This window comes from Octodon degus, unplaced genomic scaffold (assembly GCF_000260255.1).
Source record: "Octodon degus isolate 3935 unplaced genomic scaffold, OctDeg1.0 scaffold00075, whole genome shotgun sequence".
Lineage (NCBI taxonomy): Eukaryota > Metazoa > Chordata > Mammalia > Rodentia > Octodontidae > Octodon > Octodon degus.
The window spans coordinates 4621983-4641049 of NW_004524651.1; the positions used below are offsets into that span (position 1 = coordinate 4621983).

A 19067-nucleotide genomic window follows, 5' to 3' on the forward strand; every position below is an offset into this window, starting at 1 on the left:
GATCACTCGAGTCCGAGCTGTGTAGTGAGATCTATATCAAATACATAAATGAAAAAAAATTATTAAGGATATGGAAGACATGACTGCCTGCAAAATAGATTTCTGAGGTAGATTCAACTGATATATATTTAATTTTGTACCCTAAACAGAAGAATATGTCTCTTCAATTACCAGTATGGTGGTTACAAGGAATGACCATATCGTATAACAATAAAATAACACTTTTAAATTTGTACCATAATTGTAATAAATTAGAAATTAAAAAATCAGAGAATCAGAAAGTCTACTACAGATATATCTAGAAGTACTCTCTTAAGCCCCTTATAAGCAGGAATTAGCAGAGTGAATTAATAATGAAGACAGCATAAAAACAAATAGAGTTTAGAGTGAAAAAAGGATCAGGATGAATTGTAGCTTTGTGTACTTACATTAATGGATAAGAACACACAATCACAAGTGTGTAGCTAAAGGACACCAAGAAACACCAAGAAGAAAACAAGGCATAAAGATAAAAATAGAAATCAGTAAATTAGAAAACTTAACAATGGAGAAGCTGTTTGTACGTCCAACATATGAGTCTTAAAAATAGGTTATGCAAGTGTTAAGTGTTAGCTAGTCAGACAACAAAAAGGGGGACAGAGCACAAATATACTAAGAAATATGAGAGGAAATTGCACCATTTTCAGAGAAGTTAAATGAGTAAGAGGCTGGTTTTGTAAGCCCCATGTAAACACACGTGACATGCTTTGAAGTGGATCATTTTCTCAGAGAATAAAGTCTGTTGTAACAGATTCCAGAAGAGGGAGAAGATGTGAAAGGCTAATTACCATGGAGGAAATAAAGTTGGTGAAGAACTAATTGTCTAATTGTCCAGACAGTTCAATAGGGAATAAATCCAATGGCATTTAAAATGCTCCAGAGTCCAAATGAAGAAGGGAAGTTTCTAGCCCTGTCTTTAATACTGACAGGCCTGTTGTCAAGTAAAACAAAGAAGCATCATGAAAGATAAGCTCCAGCACTCACTACTCTGGTGGAAAAATGTGAAATGAATGCTCAGCAAAGTGAAGAGCTTACTTCAGGAATTCTCAGGATGGTTCTATATTAGAAAATATATTGATCATCTTTGTAATTCAACCTAAGTAAACCTTGTGATCATTTCTAAATGCTCCAAAAATTAAGTGCTGTTCTGTTACAGAAGACCACGTGTGGTCTGGGGTTGGTAAACATTCTAAAATTAGGTTGTGGAGACCCTTGTGCAACTCTGAATATGCTAAAAATCACTCAATTGTACACTGTAAGTGGGTGAATTGTTAATAGTATGTGAATTATAGCTTAATACAACTGTTAGAAAGTGAGTGTGCATTCTTTTTAAAAAAAGTTTAAAATTATTATTTATTTATTTGACACAGGGTCTTGCTACACAGCTCAGACTCATAGTGATCCTCCTGTCTCAGCTCCCCAGCACTAGGATTACAGGCATCTGACAGCACACCAGGTTTCAGTGGCTAGCAGGGCATGCCCAGGGTTCTGGGGCCAGGATGACATGAGGCCCTGGTGATCGAACCTGGGTCACTGTGCTTGCCAGACAGGCGCTGAGACCGCCAAGCTATCTTCCCAGCCTGAGTGTGTGTTTCTTTTTTTTTTTTTTTTTTTTTTTTTTTTTTTTTCAGAACTGGGATTGAACTCAGGCCCTTGTGCTTGCCAGGCAAGCAATTATTCTACTGAGCTATCTCCCCAGTCCCAAATGGAAATTCTTATGTTTTTTGGTATATTTTAAGGAAGTGTCTACAGAGTGTTCAGGGTCTCCCTACTAAACTGGACTTATAGTGATCCACCTATTTACAGCCTCCCAAGATCTGGGATTACAGGCGCATGCCACAATGCCCAGTACCCAGTCTCAATTGCCATTTCAGCATGCTGGGGGGGGGGGCGGGACTGGCATGGTGGGCCCGGGGATTGAACCTGTGGCCCTGAGTCTGCTCAATCTGCTGAGCTATTTGGCTAGCCCTATGAGTGTGTATTCTTGATATAAACCTTTAAAAACTATTAACATGATAAAAGTAAACCAAATTGTGTCTGGCTGAACCTCAACTCTAGCATGAGCACTGGTGGGAGAAGCAGTAGTGTTTCCCTATATAGACTTTGACAAGGAAAGCGTTTCCATTATTTTTACATTGTTCAGAAAGAATGACTGATCAGACTAAATACAGAAATTAGAGGCATAAAATTTGAAAGGCTAAGGCAAAATCATCACTTTTTCTTGTTTTTATTATTGTACACATAGAAAACAAAACAAATGAAGAGGAAAGAAAGTAAATGATCCACTAATCTGAGTAGGTATGAAATTTATATACATCTGTTAATGACTTTCCCATATGCAGATTACAATAAGACTGGCTGAGCAATATTAGTCTATGTTTTTTGACATCATCAGCTCTGTGATCTGATACATTATGTAGCTTTTTATATATTAATTTTTTCACCTATAAATTGTAAGAAAATCTCTAGCTCTAAAAGTTTTTCTGATAACTAAACATACTAGCCATTTGCTAAGAACTTCTGCTCTTCTCTGCCTTCACCTCACTCTAAGGGTACAGTGTGTCTCTGAACTGGTTCCCATGTAGTTATTAGAGGGTGCATAAACTAATAAACTGAATTACCTCAGGATGCCCATTTCTTCTCCGTTGTAAAGAATGGCCATGTACCATCTCCTGGGGGTACAACAAGAGCTGCTGCTTCAGTGCCAACTGAGTCAGCAGCACAAGCTGGAATTGCTATGTTGAGAATAATTTTGGGGCTCCCTGTGGATGAGGTGAGAAGAAAAAAAAAAAAAACTAGTATTGAATAGGAATGACTTTCTTCAGAATCAAAAGAGGATGGTTGATTACAGGGCCAGAATGCATCACCATACATATCTCCAGTTCTTGTTTACTGCATATTTTTTGGTATTAATTAAGTAGAAGAACTGGGGATTAAACTCAGGCCCTTGCACTTGCCAGGGAAGCACTTATTCTACTGAGCTATCTTCCTAGCCCCCCCACTTCTTTTTTATTTAGTACAGGGTCTACAGGGTCTTGCTACACAGATCAGACTTGTAGTGATTCTCCCTGTTTTTCAGCCTCCCAAGTGCTGGGATTACAGGCACGCGCCACCTCGCCCAGTCTCATTTGCCATCTCAGCATGCCAAGGGGAGTGAGGCCGGCTCTGCAGCCCGGGGGTTGAACCCCTGGCCCTTGAATCTGCCTAAGCAGGCGCTTTAATCCATTGAGCTATCTGGTGGCCCTACTCCGTTTTTATTACTGTGATGTTTAGTGGAATTCTTATATTATCAGAATCAAAAATTATAAATATTATGGTGTAGATGCATCCTCGGTTCTTATGAACAGTAGACACTTGCTTTTAGTAATGTGATGTACTTAGAGGGAAATATTTTAAAGGCAAAACCTAAGCTAATCACATTATGTTGAATAATCTGTCTCCCACTATGGTTATCTTTAAAGTTGTGCTATCAAATTTAAGATGTAGAGATGGTATATTTTTCATATTTGAGTTTAACTTTACTAGTCAAGAAATGCAATATTATTAAACATAGTGTAACATAATTGAAATACACAAGAAGCTTTGCCTATTAGTAAGTTTCTTCCTTTACATATTAGTCATATTAGAATGCTAATTACTTATTCTGCTCATCCTCTTTGAAGCATGCTCTGAACTTTTCAAATATTTAAATGACAGTAGAATACCCATCTCAGACAAAACTAAACATAAAAGGGGGATACAAATAAATGACCACTTTGTATCTGTATATTCAAAATAATTAGGATAGATCTACAGTTGCATTCTCTTAATTCAATGAATAGAAAGCTTTGTTCTAATAGTGTTTGTGCACAGGATATCATGTCTGCATCTTGTACAATGAATAACCACTAAGACAACAATATGTAATGTATTAATTATTGAAACTGTGGTAGTAATCAGTTTTGAAACTGTCTCATCACTATTTGTTTCTCAATAAAATTATTTAAAACAAATTCCATCTTAGTCCATAGTGCTTTACTTTAAATACATTGAATAATTCAATTATGTCATGTGGCATTAAGATGAAAAGTTTAATTGTAAACTTTTTGATATATGGTTTATTCACTGTCTCTGAAAGCATCTGTGTACAAACAAACATGTTTAAGATGCTTTGAGGGATTGCATCCTCGTTAGAGTAGGCTTTCTTTCCTGGAGCCCAACCTGCCTGTGTTGTTGGTACCTAAATCAACTTCAGATCAGCAGAAATAGATTGCCCATATTTCAAGGGTGGAGTTTCTTAATTAGCTGCACTTTAGGGTAAGAGTCTGAGTCTAATAGATGTGAGCTTCAGACCCAACACTACTACTATCTACTATGCAGTATTTACAGTGATCTCAGGAGCTGTGGCATCATTGTTTTTATAAAACGTATCAAATTAGGACAGGTGAAAGAATGTGAAATGCACCAAAATCCAGTGAATGACATAAAACCACTTACCAAATGTCAATTCCTAGCTTTAAATTATGTTTGGAATAGGATAGGGCCTACGGTGCTAATTATTATATCTTCTAGTACCTTTTAAATCTACCCCTAAACCACACAATTTTTCTGTAAACTAATTCCTTGTGACTAGACAACCATTGGTTTGTACTTCCTACGACAGGCAATTTTTCCTTCTGGACATCTTTTTTTTGTATTTAGTTTTAGGCAAGAGTTCCTCTGTGATGTCACCAAGCAGGAGGGACTCTTCCCATCTAAACCTCATCCCAGGGAAAAAGACCTCTTCAGGGATTCCTGGCTAGATAGCTCACAGGGTCAGCATTCGATTGTGCACTCTTATTCTTCTAATTAAATCTGTAGCATTTAATGCTATGCAGTAACTTCAGCCCTGCGCACTGGTGATCTAATTAAGGCCAATCATCCTCAGGAGAACAATTGCTAAAGTGGCTTAAGATAAGTAGTGAAGAAGGTATTATAGATGTGCTTATGAGGCTGGACTCTTCTGGGGACAGGAGGTGCTGCAGTTTTGATGTGGCTTTTCTTCTATGCTAGTTGTGCTATTGTGAATAAGAAGGAATTGGTGCTTCTCTTGCGGGTTTGGTTTTATAATTTTCCTCTGAGCCAGTAAATCTTAGATGTGATATTTAAGAAATACTGGGGTCATCTACTAGCTATGTGATTTAGAGATTTCTATTTTGAAATTTTAATTTTTTTTCTTTTCCAGAACAAGATGTATTCTTTTTAAAATTTGAGATAATTTGCTGTTAAATCTGTAGACATATGCATTTCTGAACTCTTAGTAAGGTATAATTCACAAATAAGCATGTACCTATGGTATTTAATTATGTGTATATATATATGTATATATAATTTATGGCATACAATAAATGTTTTTGATGACTATCTACGTTGCAAAGCAATCGAACTGAACTAATTAACACTTGCTATCTGATACACCTATGCTTGTTTTGGTGAGAGCATTTAAGATCTTGGTCTTGGTAGTTTTTGAGTATAGAACACTTTGATATTTAGTTACCATACTCTGCAATAGATTCTAATTCTTGCAGTGAATTTGTGGGAGGCACAATAACTCCAGGCCTCCAATCCTATTGCAAGTGTGTTTCTGGGTTCCTCTTCCCCTACCTCTGCTGAGCTAAGCTCCTAATTCTTCTTACCCCACCTATTTCCCATAAGTCTCCTGCTATGCCCCGGAGGTGGGACTTCCTGTCATTGCCTGGTTGCCTAGTTACTCGCACCTTTTACCCGCCGCCGTCATTTCCCCATGCCTCCACTATATATACCCAGCACCTGCCCTGAATAAATGAGACTTGATCAGAATCCTGTCTTGTCTCCATTTCTCGCGTCTCCTGTCCTTTGTCCCCTCCTCAATTACCCGCTCCTCTCCCAGATGACCTTCGTTGACTGACCCACTGGTTTGGGAATTGGTCCTTTAGATAATTCTAGATAGAAAGGTAATGACTTCCTTTGGAAGATCCTGTCTTATGTTGGTGTTTCAATAAGTTGTGTTTTTAATATGGCATGCAATTATGAGACCCTGTTTCAGTATCAATTGGTCTAAGGTTATCCTTGTGGTTTTATATTTCTTCACTAATATTGTTCCTTTTTCTCTCTCACTAATTATGTAGTCTACAGACTATAACTCAACCAGTATGTTTTTAGCAAAAATAAATGCTATTAAACAGCTCAGGGCTGGCCAGATAGCTCAGCAGACTAAAGCACCTGCTTAGGCAGAGAGCAGGGCCCTGGGTTCGATCCTGTGGTGTGCCACACTAGCCTCACCCCCGGGGCATGTTGAGACATTTAGCCTGGGCATGGTGGTGTACACCTATAATCTCAGTGCTTGGGAGGCTGAAAACAGGAGGATCACTATAAGTCCAATCTACATAGTGAGACCCTGCAGACTCTGTACTAAATACATGAAAAAAACCCTAGCTCAGTAGTATAATCAGAGTTGAAATTTTCTATCATTTTATATCTGAGCCTAAAGCTAGCCCTATTTCAGGCCACTGTGCCTCTGTAGCTGTCAGGTTGCTGGGCTCATGGCTCAGTAGGACCAAGAATGTTGGAGGTGTTTTTCTCCGTAGACTCTCACCGCACAATCCTCAGATGCTCATGAAAGGGATGATTTTTGGGCCCTTTTTTCAGGCCCACTGTGTCAGCCTATCCAGTTGGGGGGCATATTTTTAATGGATTTTAATTCTGGAAATAGCAGTCTTTGCACTACAAGAAACAATTTGTCTTAGAGGTAATGAATTGAACTTGACACAAGTGAAATTTTTCCTCTTTCTTATCAATTAATTAATTAAATCACATAGTGAGTGCCTACTATGAACCTGGTAATAAGAATAAAGAGACAAATTTGTAAGTAATTATACCAAATAATTGTTAAGAATGTACAGTTGATTTGGGAGAAGGCAGATGAATAAGCACAGAATTGTAATGGAAGGTGATAATTCTGAAGCAGCGTTGTATGTCAACATTATGTAGGTGTTTTAGTTTTCCCTTATTCCTGGGACAGAATACCAAGTACCCAAAGTTAAAGAAGTAAAGGTTTATTCAGCTCACAGTTTGTGGAGATTTAAGTTCAAAATCAGCTGGCTCCAAAGCAGGGCGGCATGGCGCAAGGGCAGCAGTTCAAGATAGCACAAGACAGCAAAAGCAACAAAACAAAAGAGAAAAGAGAGCACCCCTCTTCATCCCTTATACTGTAAGCAGGCCAGCCTCCCTATGCTGGTGTAATACTCACCCACCTCTGTGCCCCCATCTGCACAGGATGAGGATGTTTACAAGGTGAGGACCCTGCACCCTTGCTGAGGTGCTCAGTTAAACTCCTAAACTTCTCGAATTGGCACAGTGTATCAACCATTACAATCTACCTCTTGTCAACTTGGCAACCAGACACATTTCTTTCAGCCAGTCTCCAGATACAAAGAACTGCTTATTCTTACCATTTCACAACTTGAGCATTATAACATAGGTTTAACAATCTTTAAGAACTAGTATTAAGTCTATTGATATTATGTTACATTAGGACCATAACATTTTGCCCCTGGTCCCCCCAAAGACTTATGCACATTCCTTTATGCAAAAGGCACTTAGTCCATCTATAAGAGTCACCAAAGTCCTAACAGTTTCAGTGTTGCTGAAAACTCCACGTCTCATCTTCTCTGAGATTTACAGCAAACTCTCAGTTATAATCCATTATACAAATGAAAACGTACACACTTGTAATATTCAATGACACAGAATAAACATTTTCATTCCAAAAGTTACAAACAGGGGGATACAAAGGAGTGAGACCAAAGTAAGTCAGAACTTCAAGAGGGCAGACATTGTTTTGCATTCCCATGTGTAGTATCTGAGACAATTTGTGGTAAACTGTGACCTCCAAAGGGCTTGGGTAGCTGCACCCATATAGCACTTCTGCTGGTTGCAGTGTCCATGGCTTCTCTCTTAGGCTCACATTGCTCCCTTCTTGTAGATTTCCTTAGATAATCTGCATTCCTGGCTTCTTCAAACTTCCCTATTGCGCCTTTGGCTTCACCCTCACAGCTCATGAACTATCCTCTCAGGGCTCAATGTCTGACATCTTAGGCCTTCTGAAATTGGAGTGGAAACCTTCTTAATCCACAATTCTTGCATTTTGCATGCACCTAAAATCAGCACGGTATGGATGATTCCAACATCTGCTTCCAGCTAGCGCAGTAGCGAGGCTTTCCTCCATCTTGGTTATAGGGGTACAGTGCCTGGATCCCTAGGCATTCTGAGCTCAATTCTGAGGAACAAATTTTCTGTGCTGCTGCCTGGAACATGATGCTGTGTGGCTTTCTTCTCAGAGCAAAGCCTTTCACTCTTGAAGTTTTGAGGCTGCAAAGGGTGGAGACTTGCTTCTTGTGATGCCCTGCAGTCATCTTTTGGATTATTTTATGCCTTTTTGGAATTAATATTGTCTCAGATCTATCTTTGCAATCCATACCTTTAATGAAGCTTTCTTCTTGGCCAAACTCGCAACATTTTAAATTATTGTGCTGGGCTCTTTGTTCTTGATTCTCACTGACTGAAAGCTCTCAACAACAGCCATGCCAAAGCCTTAATATCTAACTGCCTTGAAATTTCTTCTGCCAGATTCATTAGTCCACCACCATTAATCTTAATCTCAGGCAAAGTCTCTGCATATGATCAAGAGGCAGATGAACTTTCTGCCAAGCCATAACACACATTGTCTGGATTACAACAGCCAATGTAGTCCCTCTTTCCAGCAGAAACCTCCCAAATCTGGTCTTTACCAGCAGGGTTTGTATTAGCTTTTTGGTCTTTTGATCTCTCACCAGAATCTCCCCTACAGAAAAGCCTAATGCGTGCTCCAGCTCTGCTCCTTCAGGTGACATCTTGAACCTTTCCAAAATGTTTCCACAAGCCATTCCTAAAGGCTCTTAAACCACATGGTCCGGTATAGTCACAGCAAGGACTCCACTTCTCTAGTATCAAATTCTATCTTTGTTACTTTTTATGTCATTGCTGAGACAAGATGCCCAATGCCCAAAAATAAAGGAAGGAAAAGTTTATTTAAGTTACAGTTAGTGGAGGCGTCCATCCATAATCATCTGGCTCAAAGGCAGGGCGGCATGGTACAGGAGCAGCAGTTCAAGATGGCAGAAGATAGCAAAAGCAGCAAGAGCAAAAGGGGAGCGCCAGCCTCTTTACCTCCCTTATATTACAGTCACCCTATGGTGGCTGTAGTACTCACACCATCTCCATGACCTCTTTTTGCACAGAATGGGATGTTTACTAAGTGAGGACCCCGGCTCCCAGTTGAGTTTCTTAGTTAAACTCCTAAACTCCTCAAGTTGACACAATGAATCAACCATTCTAGTAGCATTAGCCAAAAGGGAGTGAGGTATTACTTGGCGGGGGGAGGAAAAGCTTCTTCTGAGGCACACCATGAAGGGCATGCTCATGAGAAGCGGTCGAGTAGCTGTGCAGAACCAAGGATTGGCCTATGACGGAACTTACCTCTGCTGGGCACATTTTGATTCCTTGTTCCAAGGGAAGGGTAAAGAACGAATGAAGAATAGTTAACTCCTGGTGGAAATTTCTAAGCTACTCTAAAATTTGTAAGCAAATCTGAAAATAGGCTGAGCTATGATGAAAATAGAGATTGTTGTAGGGATTACTGTTAAATTGAGGCAAATGAGTTGCAGGGGGCCTAGAGGAAAACATAAGAGGCTTTGTAGACCAGGAATATAAAGAGTTGAGTTGAACTGAGGGAGGAGGTGTGGAAATGAAAAGGAAGGAAAATAAAAGTGATGCTTTGGTGCGCTTGATGTTTCTATTGTGCCCTAACCATTATATCTGAAATAATCTACTTTTCTATGTTCAGAGCTCAGTATAATAGTTTAAAAAATGGGATTTAATCCTTTCTGTTAAATTTCTCTGTGGAAAATAGTCTTTCTTACTATAACTTTATTGCTATCTCCTCAACACTTAGTGTATAAAAAATAGCCTCCTTTTATGTTGATACTGGCATTACAGGTTTAGGAAAAGTATATTCTAGTAGCAATTGTTTGTGTCCTGTAGCTTCATTAAATGCCTCATCTAGGCTGGAGGCAGACACATGAGCTGCAGTAATGGCCTACTGCCAAGTAACAAGGGTTTTGAAAAGAGTGGAATTACCAAGGAGCAATCTGTACGAATGATGGGGAAAGTGAGATAATAGAATTGTAGTGTGGGGCTTTCTTTTAACACTGAAGCTCAGCTGACAGTGTGCAAATTACGTATTAAAGTTCGAAATTCAAATCTGTCTTAGAAAATTTCTCTTCCGGTTAGTGTGGGTAAAGCAAGGATCATTTATTAAAATATTCTTAGGGACACTACATTAGAATAACGTTTTTTGACTCACAGAATAACAAAAAGATGTGTTACTTTTTAGATTCTCAAGGTAAGGGTGGCAACAAACTGTTGCCTAGAGATCACATTTATCTCGCTGCCTGTTCTTTGTAAATAAAGTTTTATTTGGACCTAATACCTTCATCCATTTATGAATTAGTTACCTTTGGCTGTCTTTATGCTGTAAGGACAGAATCTAGTAATTTCAACAGAGACTTTAAGACCTAAAATCCTAAAATGTGTATCACCTAATATTTTATTCATCCTTACTCTAGAAAGAAAGGTTTTGTTGATTCTGCTTTAGGAAGAAAAATCATATTACAACAGCACAGGAGGGTTCTCTGCATGTCTAATGCTCTAAAGATCCAGTCTTGCTCCTTCCTTTCCCAGATAGGGAACGGGCTAATAGATCTTTCCTGAGAGTCCCTCCTATCAGGAAACACCAGAGTTGCCTCACTGAAAGTTATGAAGTTAGAGCCACAAGATTAAGCCCTTTCTTATCAGTTTAACCTTGGGCTCTGAGCTCCAGCCCCAGTGTCCTTTTGTTGTTCCTCAAAAATGCTGTCCTGGATCCATGTCAGGGCTTTTCAACAGCTTAGTGCACTGTTCCCCTATCTCTGTGCTGGGCTGGGTCCACATTCATGGCGTCAATGTCTATTCTCAGAGAAGGCCCTCCTGACTGCCCTATTTATAGTATCCTGTCTTTCCATTCCATAAATTGTTAACTCACTTCTCATAGTTTTGATTGCATGAATCACCAACTGAAATGATTTAGTCTCCTTTTAACTTATGGTCTATTTCCTTCATTAAATTGTCCATTCCATCACCTATGGCAGCATCTGATACACAAGAGGCCTCAATAATTGTCAAGGATGGCTGTTGAAACCCAGAATCCAGAGACATTAGGATCCAGGGACAGCAATGCAGCCTTATCGTCATGTAAGTTAATATGTGGAAATGTTCATCATTTCCCAGACATCTAAGGCCTAATTTTATTTAAGGAGTGTTCTCAGGAATGCCCACAAAGCCTCCACTGAAAATGACTGTCTTAGTACAGATCTGGGGAATTCTTAATATTCTATTTCATAAGGAAACACTCTATACTTCCTTCAGTTCCAGGCATTAAATTCCATCTAGCTGGGAGTTTTCTAGTAGCCAGTTTTAGACATGTCAGCTTTCAGCTGTAACATTAACCTGAGCATGAAAGTGGAATTACATAAGGAGGGAAGAGCTTCCTCCATCTGACTAATGCTGGGTCCCAGTCTCACCAGCTACAAATGCAGGAACTTGCACCCTAGAGTAAAGTATCAGGTGATACACATTTTAACCTTGGGCTCTGAGCTCCAGCCACAGCAGCCCATTTGCTGTTCCTCAAAAATGCCATCCTGAATCTGTACGAGGGCTTTTCAACAGCTTGCTGTGCTGTTGCCCTGTATCTGTGCGTGGGTAGGTCCCAGTTGCTGTGGTTCGGGTCCTGTTTGTCCCCACACACATCCATGTGCTGGAGGTGTAGACAGCAGTGTGGTAGTGTGAGGTCCTCAGGTCAATGAGGGAAAAGTCTGTGGCAGGAGTCGAAGCATCCCAAGCTCCTGGCTTCCAGTCTGGGGATGCCAGCTCTCCTCATCAGGGCTCCCGCCCTGGACGCCAGCCAACTCTGCCATGAGGTCCTCATGACAGCTGAGTGAATATTGGCATCTAGCCCTTGATTCTCCAACACTCTGTGCTCAATCAATCTCTTTTCTTTATAGAGTTAGCCCATCTATTTTGTAGCAATGATAATGGGCTAACAGCTAGTAAAACATAAGGTGTCTCCTTTCTCATCACTGGATTGTTGAGACAGCTTCACTATGTAGTTCTCACTGGCCTTGAACTCACTATGTAGCCCAGGCAGGCCTCAAACTTAGTGATCCTCCTGCCTCAGCCTCCTCAGTGCTGGGATTACAGGGGTGCACCACCACCCCTGGATCATGCCAGTAGAGTTTTAATTTTTACTGGGTTTACATAGGAAAGAGAGCTTAGTTACATTTGTTGCTTTAATTTTCAAATAAATGCCACCTATGGTGACATCCAGCTAAGCAAATGAAGTTACAGATTGGAAATGGGCAACTTTAGTGGGAAAGAAATGGCTATTTGACTCCAACTAAAGAGACCAGGGCTGCCAGGGATATAGTTCAGTGGCATAAGTGTCTGCCTGGCAAGTGCAAGGTCCTGAGTTCAATCCCTGCTACTGCAACAACAACAACAACAACAACAACAACAACAACAACAACAACACTGTTTGGGAAGGGGAGATAGCCCAGTGGCATAAGCACCTGCTTGGCAAGTGCAAGGCCCTGAGCTCGATCCCTTGTACCTAAACAAATTAATTAAAATAAAGAGACCATGCCTGGCAAACTTCTAATGCTTTCATAAATTGGAATGATAGCTTTGGATAAGGTCAGAGTTATTAGGATAGTTGAACAGTTGGTCATAATCCACAATCAAGGAAACATACATGTCAGCTAGCTCTCCTTGCCCAAGATACATACTTGGATTAAGGAGTAGGTTTAAGACATGTTTTCTGGAGAGCTTTGAAATTTGTTAATGTTCAACATGCCTAATTCAGGACAAAATTGTGTTTATGTAGTGTAGTTTCCCTATGAGGCATTTGGGGCTCTGTGTACTTAAATGTATATCACCAGAGTCACTCTTTAATTAGTAAGATGCTGTAGTACTACTTAATAAATTACTCCTGCAGTGAATTAAATGACCCTCTTCTCTCTAGGCGATGAAACACAACGTAGTCTCTTCATGAACTTAATTTAAAGCTAATTTATGATGAGAAGTGATAGATTACATTGTTTCATTTAAAGCTGTGATTGCAATTCATTTTGGTCTGACTGGCATTAATTAGATTTGCAATGCAATCCATGTAGTTCTGTATTTCCAAGTCTGTAGTATTAACTGGTGATGTCTTTGTGAGTTCATAGCTCAGAGTGTCAGGTTACAAGGTGGTAACTGGACAGATTCCTGTGAAGACATGTTTTTAAAATGATAGAATGTCTTTGCTATGAATAAAGTTGTGGTATGTCAAATTTTACAGACCGAATTACCCTCAGTGTGACTGTGTTGCAAGTAGGGCCTCTGAGGAAGCAATTAAAGCTAAATGGGCTGTAGGTGTGGGAGCCTGACTCAGGAGGAATGGAATCCTTATCAGAAGAGGAAGACATCAGGCAGTTCTCCTGTGCAAATGAAGAGACCACAGTGCAGAGGAAGCCATCTTTAAGTCGAGGGAGAGGTCTCTCTGGAATCCAGTCATGCTCTCTAGTCATGAGAGTAGCTTTTATTAACCTATGTTAACTATGTGTATTAAAAGGGCTTGATGTGATATTTTAATTCCTGCACAACTCAAACCTAGCCTCCTTTTATTCAGCCCTACCCCTCAGACCTGACCTCTTCTTCATTCCGATTGGCTTTTTGAAAACTTCCCTATGTGAGAGAGAATCTGAGGTACTTGTCTCTCTGGTCCACCTTGTTTCACTCACCATAATGTCCTCCAGTTGCATCTACTCTGTAGTGAACGACAGAATTTCAATGTCATTTATGCCTAATAATACTCTGCTGTACGTGTAGACCACATTTTCTCTACCTGTTACCCTGTTAATAGCCACATTGGTAGATTCCTTTCTTGGCTATACTGAGTAGTGTCATAATAAACATTGGCATGTAGGTATCTCTATGGTGAGCTGATTTCATTTCCTTTGGATACGTATCTACAAGTAGGAGAGCTGGGCAAGGTGGTATGTCTGCTTTCAGTTCTTTGAAGAAACTCCATCTATTGCTCCATAATATTTGCATCAATATACATCAACAGTGCGTGATATTTCCTTTTTTCTCCATATTCTTGTCAGCACTTGTTATTTATTTATTTTTGATAAAGGCTTTTCTAATGGGTGAGATGATATCTCCTTGTAGTTTTGATTTATATTTCTCTAATAATGGGCATTTTCATATATTGAGTATTTTGCATTTCTTTTTTTGAGAAGTGTCTATTCATATCATTTACCCCTGATAGGGTAAATCATGACATGTTTGTTCTTTTGTTACTCAGTTTTCTGAGTTGCTTATATTTTCTGGAAATTAACCTTGTCAGATGAGCAGCAAATACTTTCTCCCATTCTCCCTCTTGTCTTTTCATCCTGTTGTTTTCTTTGCTGTGCAGAAGACTTTTAGCTTGATGTCATCATTTGTCAGTTTTTGCTTTTGTTTCCTGTGCTTTTGGAGTCTGTCCAAAAACTCACCTACTGTACCAGCATCTTCAAGTGTTGTTTCCATGTTTTTCTCTAGCAGTTCCATAGTCCTGGGTCACCCGTTCTGTATTTGGTCTGTTCTGTGTTGGTTCTTGTACAAAATGAGAAGGGGGGTCAAGTTTTAATCTTCTTCATGTGCACAGCAAGTTTCCCTAGCACTGTTTATTGAAGATTTTGTTCTCTTTCCAATGTGTACTTCAGATGCTTTTATTGGGAATTAGGTTTTTGTAGATGTACAGTATGGGCTGATTTCTGGGATCTCTGTTGTGTTCCTTTGATCTCTGTGCTTGGCCTTCACACTGAGCAACATCAATGCTCATTTTTATTGTTCTAAATTTTGAGACAAGGTCCTACTAAGTTTCACAGGCTGGGCTTGAACTTATGATCCTTATGTCTCAACCTCCCAGAGAGTTGCAATTACAGGCATGCACTACCACACCTAGCTTCTGTGGTTATTTTTATACCAGTAGTGTGCTGCTTTGGTTACCGGGGCTTTGTAGTACGTCTGAGATCAGGTACTGTGAAACAAGCAGCTTTTACTTTTCTGAAGATTTCTGCTATTTGAGGTCCTTTATGCTTCTTCATAAACTTTAAGATTGCTTTTTCTAGTTCTGTGAATAGTGTCATTGGCATTTTGATGGGGGTTGCATTGAATCTATTTGATCTTAGACTCCTGACCTTTAGAACAGTGAGAAAGTGACTTTCTATGGTTTAAATCTCCCAGTCTGTGGCATTGTGTTATGGTAGCCCTCAAGACTAATACTCTGTATTTTAAGAGGGATGTTTGGTCTTATTTATGCTTTGAAAGTGAGCAGTTGTGATCTACAGAAGAGTACATGGTGGCAATCATAGAGCAGTCCTTGAGAAGTTCAAACCACTACTAAAGTATCTGGAAGGAAGATAAGGGCACTGATCAGATGTACCCTGGAGCCACACCCAAACTGCCCACCACTGTTCTGAGTTTGGTGTTAACTTGTCTGTTTTAGATTCCATTCAATATGACTCAGGCAACAAACTTCCCAAAGAACTTGACTAAGAATCAGAATGTAGAGCTAATATTAGCAAGAGCTCCCAAGTTACTGCTCTAGCAGACTGTCAGTGTTATGCAAACTAATGCACAAAGATAAGGGGGAATCGTGGAATGTGGAATCAGGTCATGGGCACAGATTCTTGGTAGGAGGCATGCTTTAGCTTGAAACAGTGGCCACAGGTCCAACGTAACAAACTTGGATGAAAGGATGCCAGTACCTCTTAGGATCCTATGGACTGCTATAAAGAAGTAGAATTTGGGCTGCTTGGCCCTTTCCATTTGTACCCTCCTACATTTTTCTACTCTTAATGTTGGCTGTGTTGCAGGTGAAAACCACTCAGTTTTAGAAATGCTGCTGAGAGTGAGAGGAGAAGAGAGTTGCTCCCTAAATGGGAGGCCTTTCACCACTTTAAATACCAGTTGGATTCCCTCATTTGAGACTACATGTGTGGTCTTCCTTGCTAATGTTAGACCCTGGAGAGCTCATCAGGGTTCTATAATGTATATTATGCAGGGATTTGAAGGTGAAGGTGATAAATTTGGAGTTTTTTTTTTTTGTCTGTGTGGTCAAAAAGAAGTGTAGTGCTTTTATTTGGTATACAGTGTTTGAGGCAAAATATTTGTATCTGTGTACAGTATTCTGTAATGTGATGCATGCATACAATTTTTAATAACCAAGTGAGGGTTTACATTTTTTGGTAAGTGTTTGGAATAGGTCAAACAGGTCAAGAGTAACAGATGAGATACCAGTCATGCAGCTGCAGTAGAAGAGAAGAGAGATGATGGTGCTCAGATAAATGAGGCTGTAGAGGACATGGAAACTGTGAATAGATGTGGGTCACCTTGGGGGTGGGACCAATGGAAGTTGCTGAAGAAATGACACTTGTGATACTATAGGACGACAATAGTTCTCGGGCTTTGGGAATTGGGTAAAAGGGAAGATGCTGTGTGAAGCAGATTTGCAGAGGAAAGTCAATTATTCTGTTTTGAGTGTTCTTCTTGAGAGTCCTAGAAAAATCCAAATGGAAATGTTGGCTACAAGCAAACTCACTAACATACAGATTTGAATTCATATGAATAAATGCTGACATCAGTGTTTAAAGGTGGAGGAATGGGTGAGATCATTGGGGGAGGAGCAGTGTGGGAGGTGCAAATGGTTAATCATGATCCTTGATCCTCAAAAAAAGGTGAGAAAAGTATATTTCTCTGTCTATATATTTGTGCCAGTCACCTTTCTGTCACTATAACAAGTATTTATATAACTTGTGGAGAGAAGGGGTGTATCTTGGTTCATGGCCTGAGAAGTTCTGGTCTGGGGTTGGTTGCCAAGTTGCTTTGGGGAAGCAGCACATTATGGTGTGAACAACGGTAAAACACTCACCTCATGACAGACCATAGAGAACAGAGGGAGGGACGGGCATCCCACAATCTCCTTCATAGGCCTGCTCCCCAAGACTTCTCTCTAGGTCCTGCCTCCTAAAGGGCTTCTTCCCTCCCAGAAGCACCATGTGGGATTCAAGCCTTTGACCTTTCGAGAGCACTTAAGATCCAAATTATAGCAAGGTCTCTATCAGGCCACAGGTGCTATATGAGAACTCCAAATCTTCACTTGCCTCCTCACCCGCTACTCCATGGTCTGTTTTGTTCTTTTCCAGTTGCAGATGATTTATTTCCTGGTACGGTATTTGAATCCATACTAGGAAGGGAAGCAGCAAAATATGAATAGCATTTTATAATTCATAAGAGGTAAAGATAGCATTTGGTTTTCAAAAATTTAATTTTAACTGAAAATAGTAAATGCAATGGAGTATAATGTGGCATTGTGATATATACACTGTTTATTTAAATCAAGCTAAACATCTACATTCTCAGATATTTATCATTTCTCTATGGTGAAACAATCACTATCCTTTCTTCTAGCTTTTTCAGATGCACAGCATCTTGTCTCCAAAAGAAAATCACATTGGTAGCAATATGTTCAATACTACTTTATGGCTCTAATATATTTCTTTCTTTTTTTTTTTTTTAAGACAAAGCAACTTTAATCCTAGGTGCACACCACATGCCCTTGCTACAAACTGCTTTTCTTGATAAGTTATGAAGTAGTTCAAGGAGGTGTGGTCAAGGCTGTATTACTGTATGGTGCTGGTAAATACTACATAATTTTTTGTCATGTTGCAATCTTTTTGTTTCCAATTTAGTGAATGCTGCTCTGGAATCAGATGGCAACAATGACATTATTAAATCTGTTTTTCAACTATGAGTTAGTAGTAATTGAGATTCCCAATTTTAACCCCTTGGCAGCAAGATCCAAGTTCCCTCATTTGCACATTAGCACCTAAGTGTCAAGGGGTTAAATAACCAGCACAAAAGAGACTGCACTTTTGATTGTAGCATTTGGCAGAACTAAAAGGAAAGGAAGTTGTGCTACATGTTGAAGGGATTGCGGACAACAGAAAGAAGGCAACAGAAGATAAAATGTCACACGAAGTCTTCATAGTCTTGGTCATATCCTCCATCATAACCACCATAATCTGACAGATCGTCTTTCATGGTGGCCTTTAATCCCCCTCCAGGAACCACACCTTTCTTCTTCTTTTGGCTTTGCTTTGCTTTTCTTGCTTCTATTTTTCACTGCAGAGCACAGTCAATGAATTGATAATCTTTTTCAAGACATCAATTTCCAATGAAATACACACATCTTGAACTAAGGCTTCCAAAAAACTGGCATAATATAGTGATTTTTCATACGGTGTAATTTTATCTTTTAGTAACTTTCCAAACTGTGCAATCATCTCGTGAAGACGGATTCATAGAATCTATTCCATAAACTGTAGTATTGACACCAAAAGTTTCTTTTGCTAATTCAAGGTCTGACTCTTCCTGTAATTTCTTTAGCTACAGTTTATCTGCTAATTGTTCTTCTGGTGTTAGGGCTTTAGGTTCTTCAGGTTCCTCTAACCTCTTTTTAACTTCTTCTTGCCTTTTCTTCTGTTGCCATTCTTTCCCTTTTATCTTCTCTGCTATTTTTTTCTTTTCTGAAGTTTTTACTTCTGCTTGCTCTTTTTTCTCCTCATCCTCATCATCCCAGTTATTCTTACTGAGTTCATTACTTGAGTTCATTCTATCATTGATTCGTCACATTTTTCTAGAACACACAAGTTGAACAGTCCTACATCTGAAAGTGTCTGAGTGTCATCTGATGCCAAAAGTAGTAATTTTACACTTAGCCTCATTGATAAGACTATAATCAAAGCACAGGCACACTAAGAAGTGTCTGAAACTGCCTTCAGGGTATAAGGTATGTGATATACATATACATA

The 19067-nt window shown here is 39.5% G+C and overlaps 1 pseudogene; it reads right to left on the reverse strand.

Moving 5' to 3' along the window:
* Positions 1-18225: 18225 nt before the first annotated feature.
* On the reverse strand, positions 18226-18867 carry LOC101564859 (annotated as a pseudogene).
* Between the last annotated feature and the right edge of the window lie 200 nt (positions 18868-19067).